The sequence below is a fragment of the Nicotiana attenuata genome, chromosome 7 (genome assembly GCF_001879085.1).
Source record: "Nicotiana attenuata strain UT chromosome 7, NIATTr2, whole genome shotgun sequence".
NCBI classification, from domain to species: Eukaryota; Viridiplantae; Streptophyta; class Magnoliopsida; order Solanales; family Solanaceae; genus Nicotiana; species Nicotiana attenuata.
Genome location: NC_031995.1, coordinates 78,424,194 through 78,440,804, shown reverse-complemented (window position 1 = coordinate 78,440,804; position 16,611 = coordinate 78,424,194).

The window sequence follows — 16,611 nt, the reverse complement described above, 5'->3', positions numbered from 1 at the left end:
CTTATGGTGACCACTATGCTTGGAACTGCAACGTTGAAGTCGAGCTCTATCGGGCGAGGTTTTCTTGCTGGTTGCGTCTTGTTGAATTTGGTACCGTTGGGGGTTCCTCGAAGGTGTCGTCTTTGGGCTACCGCCTTGTTGTTGCGAGATACGCTGTACCCCGGATCGTTTCTTCCATTCGTGCCATGTGGATGATGGCTCGTTCGTTCAGTGCCGGCTTCTCTGTTGGGGATCTGCCTGGATATGCCGATCTAGTGAGGGTTTCTCGAGGGTTATCCGCGGCTCTGACTTGGGTCCGACGTTGGTTGCTGGTATATGACCAAGCCTCAACCGGATATTTGACTAAGCTCAGCTCGAATTGTTCCGGAGCTGCCGGGTATGCTTTGTTTGGGTTTTGGGCGAAGGCCCGTGCCACCCTACTATCGGGACCGGGAGTGGTCTCGTTTGTCTTGTCGGATAGCGGGGCGCAGCTTCCCGCAATATTTTATTTCTTCTTCTTCTCTCGGCCTTCGGTGCATTGAGCCCTTTTGGCATTATTTTGATGGCATTGGCATGTGCTTCCACGGATCGTGTAAGTACGGTGAGCGGGTCCCCGAGATTAGATGTCGAACAATGGTGTCGCGTCGCAGTTTCTTCTGGGGGAATTTCTTTGAATCCCTTCATTGGGACGGGCCCGAGTTCTCCATTTTGGGGGTCGTCGTTTCTGAACGGCATGCGTGAGTTGTGATGTACCTGTGAGGACTTGGGGTCTTGTCATCCCCAGCAAATTTCTTTGTTTCTGGCTTCCGCGAAATAAGTCCCGGGATCGTATCTCCGGGAGAAGGTTGCTGTAGGAGTCTCCGCGATCGTGAGTCGATCTTTTCGATAATGTCCTCTAGCATTCTTACCGTTACGGGATAGGTCATTGGTTCGTCGTTGCTCGATACCTTAGATACTGGCTTGGAGCGAGTAGATATTTTGGGTGCTACCGCGCCAAGAGTCTCCGGGCGGCTCTGCAGCTGAGAGATAGCCAAACGTTGTTCCTGCAACATTTCAAAAATAACACAAAGATCAACTTCCTGTTCTACCGGGGCTAGGATTTTTCGGGTTTCCTGTCGGTTAGCGCGTTGCGTGCCGACATCGAAGTGTAGGACTTCGTTACCCCGTTGTGCAGCATTCGAATCCATATCCGCTTGGACCGATCTAGATGCGTTATCGGGGTCCCGCGGTGTCGCGCCAGCCGTTAGGATGGCCACATTGTTTACCTTGCGATTTTTGGGGTTATCGTCCTCAATTTCCCTTATTGAGCTGATCATTAACCTGAAATCGAAAGGTCTTGGGCAAGAAAAAGTGTGAGAGATATCGTGCGTTTATGTGACGAAACTAGCAAGAAAATAATCACTATTATTTTTTGCCCCACGGTAGGCGCCAAACTATTTACCGTGAAAATGGTAACAACAATTAAATTTATAAATGGGATTCTAAAAATACGTGATCTATTCCCGAGCTAGTTTAGAAGGGTGATTATGTTAAATATGGAGTAAGACAGTAAAGATCAAGCTAGCCAAAATAACAATCGAACCAGTAAGGGGGCGTTCCCGGGCTTACAACAAGCCAGTAGATACCTCGGGGCCAGGCCTCGAGCCTACCTCGGGCCTATCGGAGATAATCCTATCGAGGGCAGTTGGGAAAGGGATAACAGATATGTATGTGTATATAAGGCTTTATACCGTCAATCTTGAGCTAAATGACGAAGAACAAACGAAGAACAATAAAATGCTAGGGCGACCTCGGGGTCGAAGAACACAGTTAACTTAGAAGAAAGAGATAGAGATATATATTATTGCTTATTAGAGAAGTTGAGCAACATCAGTCCCTTACAAGGTGGGGTGAGTCCCCCTTATATAGGCGAGGGGACTCGATAAAATATGCATATATTATTTACAAGAGTAGGAAGATGGGACGGCCTATCGCACGTCATCTCAGTAGGTTAGAGATAGACCGGCATTGTCAGGTGTAGCCATGTGCTTCGGAGACATCTCCTCTCACCCTGACCTCGGGCCCTGCTTCCTTTGATTTGGACCTCGACGAGGCCTGAGGCCGAGGACTCGATCGTGGCCTTCCATCCTCGAGATCTCGACGGAGGCTTCCAAAATTGTCTTGATAGCGAAAATTTAAGTCTTCTGATTTTTACCGCGTACAGCTTGGTAGACAATGTGCTCGCTACCTTCCTTGGCCTCCAGACATGGAATTGACGGGTCCCTATAGATTGATTGCTCATCTTCTCCATGGACCACGATTTATTGGTTTTCGTGTTCAAACTTAACCATCTGGTGAAGAGTAGAAGGTACGGCTCCTACAGCATGGATCCAAGGCCTTCCTAGGAGAAAATTGTAGGAGGTGTCCATGTCCAAGACCTGAAATATCACTTCAAGACCCACGGGGCTGATGGTTAGGATCAAATAATTCTCCCGCATCAGGTCCCTTTTAACGCCATCAAAGGCACGTACACAAACATTGTTGGGTTTAATCCTTTCGGTCCCAATTTCCATTCTTTGTAAGGTCCAGAGGGGTCCAAATGTCAACCCTAGATCTGCCATCCAACATATCTCTTTTCACGTAGTATCCTTCACACTTAATGTTCAAATGAAGAGCTTTGTTGTGGGCCGCTCCTTCCGGAGGCAAATCATTTCGGTTGAATGAGATCCGATTGACTTTAAAAAATCATTCCGCCATTCTTTCCAGTTGCTCAACCGTGGTCTCAACCAGAACATATGCTTCATTATGCGTTTTCAACAGCACTTTCTGATGCTCATTCGAACTTATCAGTAGAGACAAAGTGAGACTTGGGAGGGAGACTTCCGGAGTTGGTCAATTACATCGTACTCCGAGGTTTTCATCTTTCGGAAGAACTCCTCTACCTCTTTAGCACTGACTGGCTTTTTAAGCAGAAAACGCTTTTGTTTGGTCTTGTTCAACTCTTCCAAATTGAGGTACTTCCCAGACGGGTTACTTTCATTCACTTCCCCTGTGATTTCTTTTCCTTTGTACGTCACCACTACTTTGTTTTAGTTCTATGGAACGGCCGTGGGGTCTTTCATGTGCTTCTGTGGCGCGCGACTGATAACCACGAGCTCAGTCAACCTTGGTTAGATTACCGACCCCCGCGCCACATATGTCCCCTTTGGTACGTACATCTTAGGTCCCTTGTTTAGCCCGAACATTTTGGGGGGACTCAACACGAACTGTTCTAATCTGGGGGCCCTGGGAACATAAAGAACGGCATCTTTAGGAGGTACTGCCCATGTTTCGGCTTCCACAGTCTTTTCTATTCTTTGAGGAGTGGAGTTTCTTTTCTTCTCATCCTTAGCTTGCTTGGCTGCCGCTTTGGGCTTCTTTTCAACATCGGCAATAGCAATGATAGCCTTCAAAGCTGGGTCGAAATCCCTGCCCTCACAAATCATCCCAATAACTGGCCCGTTATTATGAGCCGACAGTGGGTTATTTGTTACATTGGGGGTCTCATCATCCCTCAACATTACCCACTTTTGCTCTATTAGGTTCTCGATCACTCTCTTAAGGGTCCAGCAATCTTCAGTATCGTGCCCCTCTGCCCCTGAATGAGAAGCACATCGGGTGCCGGGTCGGTAGCAGGGTGACTCTGGGTTTTTGCTTGTTTGGAGGTACGGGCTGCAACAAACCCATTTGGACCAACTTTGGCAAGAGGCTCGAATATGATTCATCGATGGGTATGAAGTTGGTTTCTTTGGGTGGTTCACGGGCAAGGGCATTATATGGAAAATTATTTTGTAGGGGATGGGGATTATGTGGAGCTTTGTGAGGAGGGTTATTTCTAGGAAGTGGAGCTCAGTTCTGATTGTAATATTGCAGCCGGACATATGGCTGGGCATTCATTACTGCATAAGGATAAGGAGTCGTGGCATATGCCGCATCTTGGTGAGGGTAGTAATGATGTGGGTTCTGGAAGAGGAACCAAAGTAACCTCGGGGTTGACGAGGATTTTTCAGACTTGAGGCCATCATTGCCACCTCTTCTTTTTTTTTGCCGGTTTGCTGTAGCCCCCGACCCGCTCTGGATTGCTTGAGAGGTGGCTCTTATAGCCGACTGGCTCAGGATGCGACCCGTTTTCAAACCATTCTCTACCATTTCTTTGATCTTTAAGGCTTCTGCAAATGGCTTGCCCATAGCGGACATCATGTTCTGGAAGTAATCAGCCTCTTGGGCTTGCAGGAAAACACTGACCATCTCGGTCTTATCCATAGAGGGTTTCACCCTGGCAGCTTGTTTGCGCCACTTGACAGCATACTCTCGGAAGCTCTCCGAAGACTTCTTCTTGAAATTGGACAAAGAGTTTCTATCTGGAGCTATGTCCACATTGTACTGGAACTGCCTGACAAAATCTCGGGCCAAGTCATCCTATATGTGCTAGCGGGAGATGTCTTGGTCCATATACCATTCAGATGCAATTCCGACTATACTCTCCCCGAAGTAAGCTATTAGGAGTTCTTCTTTTCCGCCTGCTCCCCTCAACTGGTTGTAATACCTCTTTAGGTGATCTATGGGGTCCCCATGTCCATCATATTTCTCAAATTTGGGAGTGTTGAAACCGATGGGCAGATGAACATGCGAGAACATGCACAAGACAGCGTAGGACACACTCTTCTAGCCACTCAGGCCTTGTATGTTCTTGAGGCTTTGTTCTATGCTTTTGATTTTCCGAGTGATCTCCTCTTGCTCGGGATTCTTTACAGTTCTCTCTTATCCCGCAGTAAACTCATACCGAGGTTGTTGAGGGTAAGAGTTTGTAGTGGCATGAGCCGTGTCTGGTAGAAATGGTGGTGTTTGAAAAGTATAGGATGACGGCTCAAAGCATGGCCTGGACAATGTTGGATGTGCCATGGCCGAGTTGGTGGTGCGATGAATATGTTAGAAGCCACCCCCCAAATCAATGCCTGGGGGCGAACCTCAGAAGGCGTTCCAGTGAAATGGGCTGACATGGTGGGGTATCCGAGTGGGGTATTCGGGTAATTTATAGGGATGTTGGAGGTTCCACTTGTTCTGGGAATCAGCTCGGGGAAACCAGGTATTGCACTAGGCGGCACTCTACCGTTAGACCAAGCCTCCCACATTTCCAACATGCGAAGGCGCAGTGCCCTATTCTCTTTAGCAGTCGCTGACTCTGCCGTTGGGATAACCGACAACGGGCTGTCCTCTGGGATGGGAATTGTTGGTAGATGACTTTCTGACGACATTTCGACACTTCCCTTGGATCTTGTAAAGTAAGGGTCTGAAGCCACGTTACCACAAAACAAACCACCTTAAAAACAGAACCTGGTCTCAACATCATACACAACAAACCGGTTAGTTTGAGACAATTAACACATAGGGAATCACACGTTGGGGAATGCAATGCACCTAGACAGTTAACGTTTTTCTACATGCTTTGCAACGGTTGAATGTCTCATCCCGGCTTTTGTTACCTTTGCGGATCTTTGAATATTTCCTTTTCTTTATGTTTTTCATTATTTCATCTCTTTTCTTTGCGCTCTCTCTCTTTTGTATTGTTTTCTCTCTTTTCTTGTGCCCTCTTTTCATCATTCTCTCTCTTATTCGAGTTATTTACAGCTATGACCGGATCCGATGTGGATTGCCTACACATCGCGACGCCGCACGAATTAGATCATTACGTAGTTCAAGGATAAATGAGAAATAAAAGAAAGAAACATTTTTCGGTTTTCAAATTTTCATTAAATAAAAACATCTGATTTTCCTCTATTACAACGACTCCAACATACATACTTAAGAACTGAAAAACTAAAACAGACTCAAAACAGACTCTAAAAGGAAACTGAAATACAGACTCGAAAAGAAAGATCAGGAGTACATAAGTGTCTCGAAAACTGCTCCAGGGGCCTACGAGACATCAGTCGGTCCTGCAGCTGGCCTATGTGCCATATCTTCTTGGAGGCGATACGGGTCGTCCATTATCTGACGGAGGAAAATCATCACTGCAACGAAGAACATGGACCTAGTCATATCCTCGCACTCATTGCACTTCATCACAATATAGTTAGCAATTCTTCTAACCCTTTCCCTGATGACGCCCTTCTCTTGGAGCAGACGTCCAATTTATTGAGATCCGGCCTCCAAAACTTGTGTGGTAGTATGATTTTGCTCTTGTAATTGTTGCAGGTCCTCCTCTAGTTGTGACATCAATGCATAGCAGTGCTCTCTTTCTGCTTTGAAGTTCTTTGCTTGTTTGGTCATTTCACTTTCAAGGGTATTGATCTTTTTCTTCAGACCCATGATTCGTTTGTCGTATTTCTCCTTCAACTGTCGAACGAAACTTGCCCATTCTTCCACATTCCTGGCTAACTTCGCTCGGGCCTTTGCTAGTTCAACCTCAGTCTTTTCCAAATCAGCCTCATAGTCACATTCTTTCCGCCTAAGACTGTTTATAAGTTTTTCATTTGCTCCGCTGCTGACCGGGTTTTCAACTGCTATTTTCATTTTCTGGATTTGGGCTCGGAAGGCTTCATTTTCTTGGGCCAACTGTTTCTTTTCACCCTCATCTGCAACGGCTTGCACACCACTATCAAATTTAAGATCTCTGATTTGCCTTTCCAACTTGCTTATAGTGGCCCTGTATTCATTTTCTTTAGTCAACCAAGCCCATTGTTCTTGCGACGCTTCAGCAAATTCTTGGATGTGAGGTCTTTTGGTTTGCCTTTTAGGTTCGACCCTTGCAGTGGCCTTCTTTCTATACCAAGCAAGATAACCAGGCGAGACCTCGGCTCTAGAAAAATCACATACTCGGGTGTTTGTTGTCAAATATTGGCACTCGTTCCAAATATGACGAACCACTTCTTCATGAAATTGGCCATCAGAGCGGATTTCAACTGCATGAACACTAAGGTCTTCATCTTGGGGAACTACCTGGCATCATCCCAGTTTCCTCAAAACCCGGTACGGGGCATAGGGCTGGATGCTTTGAAGAGCCATCAGGAGGAAGTAGGGGCCAGTGGTAGGCATGCAAACAAACTCTTCAACGGGAAGCCAACCCAGTGTCCACTCTATCTAACTTGCGGTTATGGAACGAAGGCGGGACACCAAAACTCTGACCCCTTCTAGCATTTTCAACCTAGAGACCCTTGTACCAAACTCCTCGATGCAGCTTTTCCCTGTAGACCTGTAGTTCATATACCGAGGATGATGACATAGGTGCTCAATCATCCACATTTGTAGTAACAAATTGCACCCTTCGAAATAATCTGCTTCGGCTTTGCAAGTTAGGAGAGCTCGGAATATCTCAGATACTATCATAGGGGCGAGGCTGCTCTTGGCATTGCTAATCAAAACATTGACGACTCCAACTAACCATAGATCAATATTCTCGTCCTTCCTGGGAAACACTAGAAGACCTAAGAATGCCACCATGAAAGCGAAGCATCTATGCTCTTCCCACTTTGACCGGTTGCCTTTAATGCAGATTCCATTTTTCGGGTTGTCAAATCCTCTTACATGTCCGTACCGCTGGTATATGAAGTGTAGAGTGAAAACCCATTTGCCAAATCTGCATACTGGACATGCCTGCTTATCTTTAGCAAATCCAGAAACTTGTGAGGGGCTACGGCCCTTGGAGCGACCAGGTATTTATGTCCCTCGGTACTTCCAGCGTAACCTGCTATCTCCTCCAAAGTAGGTGTGAGTTCGAAGTCCAAAAAATGCAGAACGTTATGAGCTGGGTCCCAAAATGTCAGCAGTGCTTCTATTATGTCCCCCTAGGCTTGATCTTTAATAATTCGGTGAGTGCTCCCACGTAATGGTTGACCATGTCTCGTCCTTCCTTACCCAAATCTTCCCACCACATGTGTAGTTCCAACAGAATCCTGGTCATGACCTTCAAATTCCAAAATTGATCCGTTAACCATCCGGAATCCACCCGAGGCCCCGTGACCCCGTCCAATCACACCAACCAATCCCATAACATAACGCGGACCTGATCGAGGCCTCAAATCACATCAAACAACGCTAAAATCACAAATCACACTCCATTTCAAACTTGATGAACTTTAGAACTTCGAACTTCTTCATTCGATGCCGAAACCTATCAAATCACCTCTGGTAAACCTCAAATTTTGCATACAAGTCATTTTCAACATTACGGACCTACTCTAACTTTCGAAATCGGAATCTGACCCCGATATCAAAAAGTCCACCACCGGTCAAACTTCTCAAAAACTTTTAAATTCCTAACTTTAGCCAAATGACTCCAAAATGACCTACAGACCTCCAAATCCACTTCCGATCGCGCTCCCAATACCAGAATAACCATACGAGGCTATTCCCAGATTGAAAATCCCAAACGGACGTCGATAACATCGAGATGCACTTCAAACAAAAATTATGAAATCTTTCCGAAAAATAGGCGTCGAAATGCTCCCGGGTCATCCAAAACCCGATCCGAACATACGCCCAAGTCCAAAATCATCGTACAAACCTGTTGGAACCTTTAAATCCTAATTCCGAGGTCGTCTACTCAAAAATCAACCCTTAGTCAATTCTTCCAATCTTAAAGCTTTCGAAATGAGAATTTTCTTTCCAAATCCAAACTTCCCAAAATTCAATTCCGACCATGCGTACAAGTCATAATACATGAAGTGAAGCTGCTCATCGCCTCAAACTGCAGAACGACGTGCTAGAGCTCAAAACCACCGGTCGGGTCATTACATGTCTTCAACTCCCGTTGATGCACTTTGTCACCAATATATACTTGCGGACGCACCTGTCACCAGCTTCCAATTGTTGATTCACTTGTAATCAACTTCCAATTTTTTTTAGCCTCTCTCCAACTTTTAGAGAATAATAGATTCTTTCTATTCTGTAAAATTGCTTTCACTTCTTTAAACTTGCAATATTGCAATTTTATTTTTAATCCACCTCACTCAAACTTTTAGAGAAGATCTTTGTTCCTCTTGTAGCATATTTGACGCTTGCATATTTTCTAGCGTCTCCTTGAACACGAATTCTTTTTTCAAATCCTTCTTAACATGATGTTTTGCATGTATATATCACTGGCCTGATGTTTTTCAACATACTCAATGGCCAGACGGGCGTCACATATTGGCTAGCGCCGCCCACTGGCAGTAGAAGCTACGTGATTCTCTCGTTGGATCGTAGAAACTCTGATACTAATTTGAAGGATAAATATTTTATTACATTTCTTTGAAAGTTATCTAAAATTGTCACAAATATCCACACTTTAAAATAAGCTACTAATAGCTTTATTTATAATAGTACGAAACTTATTTCAACTATAAACAACAAAGCTTATTCCTATATTAATTATAACTACAAATTCTATTTAGACATGAAATAAATAAACTAGCAAATATAGAACCCTAAATGATTAAAGTTTCCTACTACAAAATTTGAATTAGTTTTCCAAAAAATCTTTTGCAAATATGTTTCAGGTTTGATGGAGGAGCACAGTAGAATCTAGAGAACTCATATCATTAAAAGAGAACTGAATTTTTTTAATTACAGTCAAATCTCTCTATAACAATATTATTTGTTCCGACATTTTTAGGCTTCGATAGCGAATGGTTTTGATATACCTATAACAACATTTGACGTTTAAATATTTTCTGGCTGTCAAGGACAAAAATTATCAAAAGATATTCTTTCAATTATTTAATGTTATATACTGTTAAAGATAAAAATAATTATTCAAATTTAAAATCTGAAAAGATATGTATATTTTACTAATTAAATATTTTAAAAAGCTAATACATTATTAATAAATTCATAATTAAGTGTACTAAGATTTAAAGTTTAAGACAAACAATTTAAAGCTTGTAGAAAATTTGATCTTCCAAGATCGATGGAAGAACTCTGAAAAAGATATGTATAAATCTTCAAATGTTAAGCATTATACAAGGTGGAAACATTGTCCAATGAAAAAGATTGTATGTGCAGATCTTCATATATAAGACATTGTGCATGATAGAACCTTTTGTGCAGTGGAATAAAAATATATAAGCATATCTTTTAATCGAGTTAAATGAAATCTTTAATTATGGAAGTATGTACGAATATAATATTTTTTATTATAAGTGGTGCACTAAAGTTTTAAAAGAATTGATCAAATTAAAATCCTTAGGCTTATTATTGTAGTCTTAGAAATTTTACATGGCCGTTATAGAGGGCTAATTTTAAAAAGAGCCAATTGCTATAAAGATGATTATTACTGTTATTAGTAAGAAACTGTTATAGAGAGGTAAAATATAACATATTAAATCGGCTCTGAAAAAAATATATGACTTTTATAGTGAATAACTGTTATATTGTTATCAATAGGGTTTTATTTATGGCGAATGTCTATATTTTAGAGAGATTATAGGGATTTTACATGGTGGCTAAGTCGCTCTTTCCCAATAAATAGAGGAGTCCTATTCCATTATAATTCATCCCAAATCAATAAGAATTCTCCCTCTCTCTACTTTTATCTGCAATACTCTTCTTCTTCTTCTTTTATTATTTTATAACACGTTATCAGAATGGACTCCAACCAAAGAGGCATCTGTTTTTGGTCACCAGGCTTTGGGATACGGGCATGAGGCTCCACTTTTACGTAATATTGAGCATAACGATTGTCAATTACTACATGAACTTCCTTCATGAATAAATTCTGGATTTAAGGTAAGTATTTTACCTTATTGTTCTCTTTTAACTTCTTGACGCTCTATATTTTAGTTTTAAATACAAGCAAAGACAATAAATTTTGATTACATCTTCAGTGGAGTTTATAAGAAATTATAACCACCCAAAGTGGTAAAATTTCTACGCATCCATGATCAATTTCATGTATGATTGTGGGCACAAGAAGTGCAAACCCGTCCCATTGAATTTGCTTCATTCTTGTTGCCTTAAGAGAATGTGGTAGCAACATATTATAAGCTTGAAAGAAGAATAAAATTATTACCGCGAAGATATAAATGGATGTGGACATGGCAATAGACGAAATTATAATCGTCATAATTGTGGTAATGAGAACAATAAAAATTCTCAAAATAATCATTCACTCTGTGAAAGTAATATTTGTCATCGATTTGACATGAGATTTTCTAAAGAACATATAGATGATTATGGTCCATCATGATGTGAATGTGATACTATGTAATTTATAATTTCATATTCATTCTTGGAAGAATATGAACGTACTAGTGGTAGTGAGTATACCACACTCACCTCTAGAAAGGGATTCGAGATGAAATAAGAAAATAATTCTATTATTATGGCATGAATGATCATTGTTCACGTACTTACTATGGTTATGGCAATATGATTATTGCTTTCGTTAAAAGTAAGCAATTACCTTTCTTGGTCGTTCTGCCACATGTTGCATGAATACTGGGATGGGCTTATCTTAGTGCCCACATATATTGGAATTTTTTTCAACTCATATGATCTCGAATATTACTTTGGAAGTTACTTCGCGTTCCTTAGTTACGACATGTGCCACTTTATTGTGGAGAGCATACAATGTCGTAGTGAGACTGTTGTTAGAAGATAATTTCTTCTTTAGGTTACTATGATTAGTTTGAAGCTTACTTACTTATTTTCTCAGCTAGTCTTTCGTTGTAGCACTTAGGGAAGACTCTCTGGCTCTTGTAAAGTTGTGATCTTATCCCATCATATACTTGACGGAATTTTTGATGTTCTTACTCACCTATAAATATCCTTAGTTACATACCTTCATGTCCTTGTTCTCGTAGGGTTACTTTCGAACTCTTTTTTTCGTCTCCCCCGTGGAACTCTATTTTATTTCTGTAACACTTTTACGAAAACTATAACTACCTCAACTCCTATCTAAATATTTCTCAAAGATTACGATGTCGTATCTGCGAGATTGACTTCCCTATACTGGGGTTCACTAGGTTTATCTTGAACGATCTGTTAATTTATTTGTATCCTCTTGTCTAGCCATAACTAGGCTCTTCCTGAATCAACTGCTAACTACTCGTTGGTCCATTCTCATATCTATATTCTGCGTAATCTCTCTTGGTTTGTTTCCTTTGTCTTAACTTACCTCTCGCACTAGCTCTTTATGTATCAAGTGTTCATTCGCACTTAGTTATCAATAACATCCTGGGAGGAAACCGTTACTACCTCTCCCGACATCATGCTTGAATAATGTTTTGGAGTCGCAACATATCTATAGGATCTGAATAAATGCAATCTTATTCCTTTTGCCTTTTTACCGCATTCTTTCTTTACTATTCCATCGTTACTTGAACTACATAACCCCGACTTACTACCATATCACATCATCTTCCCCCCTTTAGGGGAGTACTGGGCTAGTTCAAGCCCGTACAGTGGCATTGAATGGCTGTGCCAACCTCATGTCTTTTTAATAAATGCACTTTGTACCATGTTATGATTCCCCTCATCTATAAAGGGGACCCTTTTTTTTTGTAAACACATCATCCAACACACTACATTGAATCCAAGAACATTCTCTGCTCTCTAACTTAAATATATTCTCCTGGTCTCATTATTTACATTTATTGCTTATATTCATTGTATTCTAGTAGTTGTTCATCATTTATTGCTCATTATTGATCATAAAGAGCCTCCATCGCAGTTCTCATAACTGTTAATCCTTCATCGACCGCCCTTAGCCGGGCGTCCGACTCGACCCCGAGGCTACGTATCGCCAGCTTGAGGTCCCGATTTCCAGCCATTCGGTTTGATTATTACACTATCTACAAGTTATCATCTTAATTTCTAATCCTTCACTTAGCATCTATCGCCTAACAACTAGCATAAAAATAGATCACATATTTTTATAACCAAAGAATCAAATCTAATTGTTATTACCATTTTCAAGGTAAACAGTTTGGCGCCCACTGTGGGGCTAAAAATAATAGTGATTATTTTCTTGCTAGTTTACTACTTAACGCAAATTATCTTTCACACTTTTTGTTGTCCAAGATCTTTGATTTCACGTCAAAATGTCTAACTCAGTAAACGCACGTGAAAACAACAATCTTGAGGGCCATGGAGAAAATGGTGTAGCTGTTCCAGGTGTTGGTGTACCACCACTAAACCCTGAGGATGCACCATAACCAATTTTTGTGGACGTGGTCTCGCGCGATGCTCAACGCGTCGAAATAAGCTCCCACACCAACAGGAGCATACACCAAGGAGATCAACATGAAGCTCAAGAAACCCCGGCTCAGGAAGAACAAGGGGTTAGCCTTCACGTCATCTTTGAGATGTTACAAGCACAACAGCTGGCGATTGCTCAGCTGCAAAGCCACCAGAAAACTCCCAGCACGGTAGCACCGGAAACGGCTCCCCGAGCTGAGAAGGTACCAGAATGATCAAGCAATGACAAGAAGGTTGAGACCTACAATTCTAGGGTTGATCAAATTCCTGGCGCACCCCTGATCTTGAAGGGTGTAGATTCGGAGAAGTTCGTACAAAAGCCGTTCCCACAAGAAGCGACCCCAAACCCATTCCAAAGAAGTTCAGAATGCCCGACCTTCCGAAGTACAATGGAACCTCGGACCCCAATGAGCATGTCACCGCTTACACTTGTGTAGTGAAGGGCGACGACCTAAAGGACGACGAGATCGAATCCGTCCTACTAAAAAAGTTTGGAGAGATGCTTTCAAAAGGAGCGATAATGTGGTATCACAACCTAGCCTCAAACACGATAGAATCATTTTCCATGCTGGCAGATTCCCTCATAAAGGCACATGCTGGTGCCATCAAGGTAGCTACAAGGAAATCTGACACCTTCAAAATCAAGCAAAGGGAGAACGAGATGCTGCGAGAGTTCGTATCTCGCTTTCAAATGGAACGAATGGAACTACCACCAGTCTCCGACGACTGGGCAGTACAGGCCTTCACTCAAGGTTTGAACGAGCGAAGCTCAGTTGCTTTGAAACAGCTCAAGCAGAACTTAGTCGAATATCCCGCCGTGACCTAGTCGGATGTCTACAACCAATACCAATGTTCACCGTGAAAATGGTAACAACAATTAAATTTGTAAAATGGAATTCTAAAAATACGTGATCTATTCCCGAGCTAGTTTGAAAGAGTGAGTAGTGCTAAACATGGAGTAAAACAATAAAGATCGAGCTAACCAAAGCGGTAATCGAACCAGTAAGGGATGTTCCCGGGCTTAGGACAAGCCAACAGATACCTCGGGGTCAGGTCTCGAGCCTACCTCGGGCATATCAAAGGTAACCTTGTCGAGGGTAATCGGAAGGGGATAAAAGATAAGTATATGCATACAAGGCTTTATACCGTCAATCTTGAGCTAAATGACGAAGAACAAATGAAGAACAATAAAATGCTAGGGCGACCTCGGGGTCGAAGAACATTGATAATTTAGAAGAAAGAGAGAGAGAGAGAGATATTATTGCTTATTGGAGAAGTGGAGCAACATCAGTCCTTTACAAGGTGGGGTGTCTCCCCCTTATATAGGCGGGGAATTCAGTTGCAAATACATGTATATTTAATTACAAAATACGAGGATGGCTTGATGCGATGCCTCAGCGTAGGCTCTAGATAGGCCGGCCCTGTCAGACTCAACCGCGTGTCTTGGGAGCTTCCCCTCTTTGTCCTGGCCTTAGCCTCCGCCTGGCCTCGAATCGGGCCTTGACCAGCCTCGAGGGAGAGGACTAAGTTGTGGCTTCATGTCCTCGGGGTCTCGAGGCACTTCCCCGAGATGGCTTATTAGTGGGAAATCAGGCCCTCTGATTTCACAGCGTACAGATAGTCTCCGTGTTTCTCAGAATGAAGCGATGGAAAATGACTATGACCATTGACTCATCGAGCTCCACATGGTGACATTACTCAGACGATTCGAACCATGGCGCAATAGTTTGTGATAGATAGCATATCTCATAGATTCATGCTCAATACACTGTCATTTCGCGGCACCGGTCCGGTTGTAATAAAAGTCCCGTAGGATTGCTAGAGCCTTCCTGGGAAGAGCGTCGACGTTGCCTCGTTAAAAACCTCTGCCGGTAAAAAAACCCATTTCGGGATAAAAAATCCGATCAAAGGAAAAGAGCGCAACGGTCATTTTGAAGCCTCGGATTCTTCGTGCCATGATATCATCCTGATTACCTTGGTTACTGCCCTGCACGAAGGCAACCGTGAAGTAGAAAGTGGGGAGAGAGATGGTCCCTTCTTGTCATCTTCTTTACTTCTATGTTGAGACCCTTCGTGGCTTTTGAATGCCTTCTTTTGTTTATTGCCGTAGTAGTCTGCCATGATAGCTTGTCCTGGTCTCCAGCTGATTGATAAGGCTCTTCCCCGATCCTTTTTTCGTACTTCAGACCGATGGGGGACCGACCGGATAAGGTCGAGCTATCGGGGCTTGCCAATTTGTTTGGAGATTGCGTGTCGAATTCTGGGGCCTTCGGGAACGCTACCCTGGATGAAGGTCATCTTCGGGTGCCCCGGTAGGCACTGTTGGTTTTGATGTAGATAACTCTTTCAGAGAGTATAAGGTTGGCTTCTGTTTGAGGAGCTTGCCTATGTTTGGGCGCTTCTTTGGGCCCTTGTGGAGCTTTGGTGATCGGGGCTTCCGGGGTTTACTCCTCTGGAGAGGGGATCGCGAGCCCGGGCGCTCGCCTTGCGCCTGGTACCGGCGCTTTGGAGCTCATCGTGACCCTGTTTCTTGGGGCCGGGGGCTCCCAATGTGAAATGCTGCCTTGAGCATGGAAGTAATTCGCGTGGTCCCTCGTGCTTTGTCGGCTGTTGGAGGATGTTCCCTGGGTCGGGTATCGACCCGTCAATTCGTATCGAGGCCATTGGCTTCTTGGAGCTTACCTCGATCAGGCGAACGCCGTTGCCTCTCGCATATAAGAGGGGTAGCTTCGGCCTTTTCGCGAGGCTTCATTATTTTTGGGTAGCTGTTCTTCAGTTTCGGTGTAGGGCTCTCTATTTCTTAAAGTGCGAAAAGCGTTGGTGCTTGCCTTTGCTTTATTTTATTAGTTTTGCCATAGTGATGGCGATCACTTCAGTATCGGCATGGCAAAGGGTGGAGAATGATGTTCCCGGTGCTCGGGAGTCGAAGGATTTCGCTCCGGAGATGGCGTACTTGCTAAGAGAAGAACACCTAGGGATGGCGAGGCTACGCTGCGGGTGGAGCGAGGGGGTGACACTGTGGGTGCTTTCCCCAGGTGAAGGCATCGCGGACTCTGTTGATGGGTTCCTGAGCGTGCAACTATACCCTTTTGCATTTGCCCCCCCCCCCCCCCCGATAGGGTTGTGCTTGACTTTTGTTTGAAGTATCGGGTTACTTTGGCGCAGATTCATCCGTCGTTTTGGCGAACGGTGCTGATGATGAGATTCTTTGCGGAGAAAGTCGGGCTTGAGTTCACGCTTGATCATCTCATCATGCTATATCGGCCTTGTCATCATCGAGGCCTGCTAACCTTGAGGGGTCGTTCACCCACGCCCTTCGTTGTTGATGATGATGAAGGTGGAGATCGAGGGTGGGCTAGTTGGTTTGTCCGAGTCCGGACGAATGATATTATTCCTGTGGAGTTGCTGTCATTCCCCGAGGGTGGAATCACGCAGGTA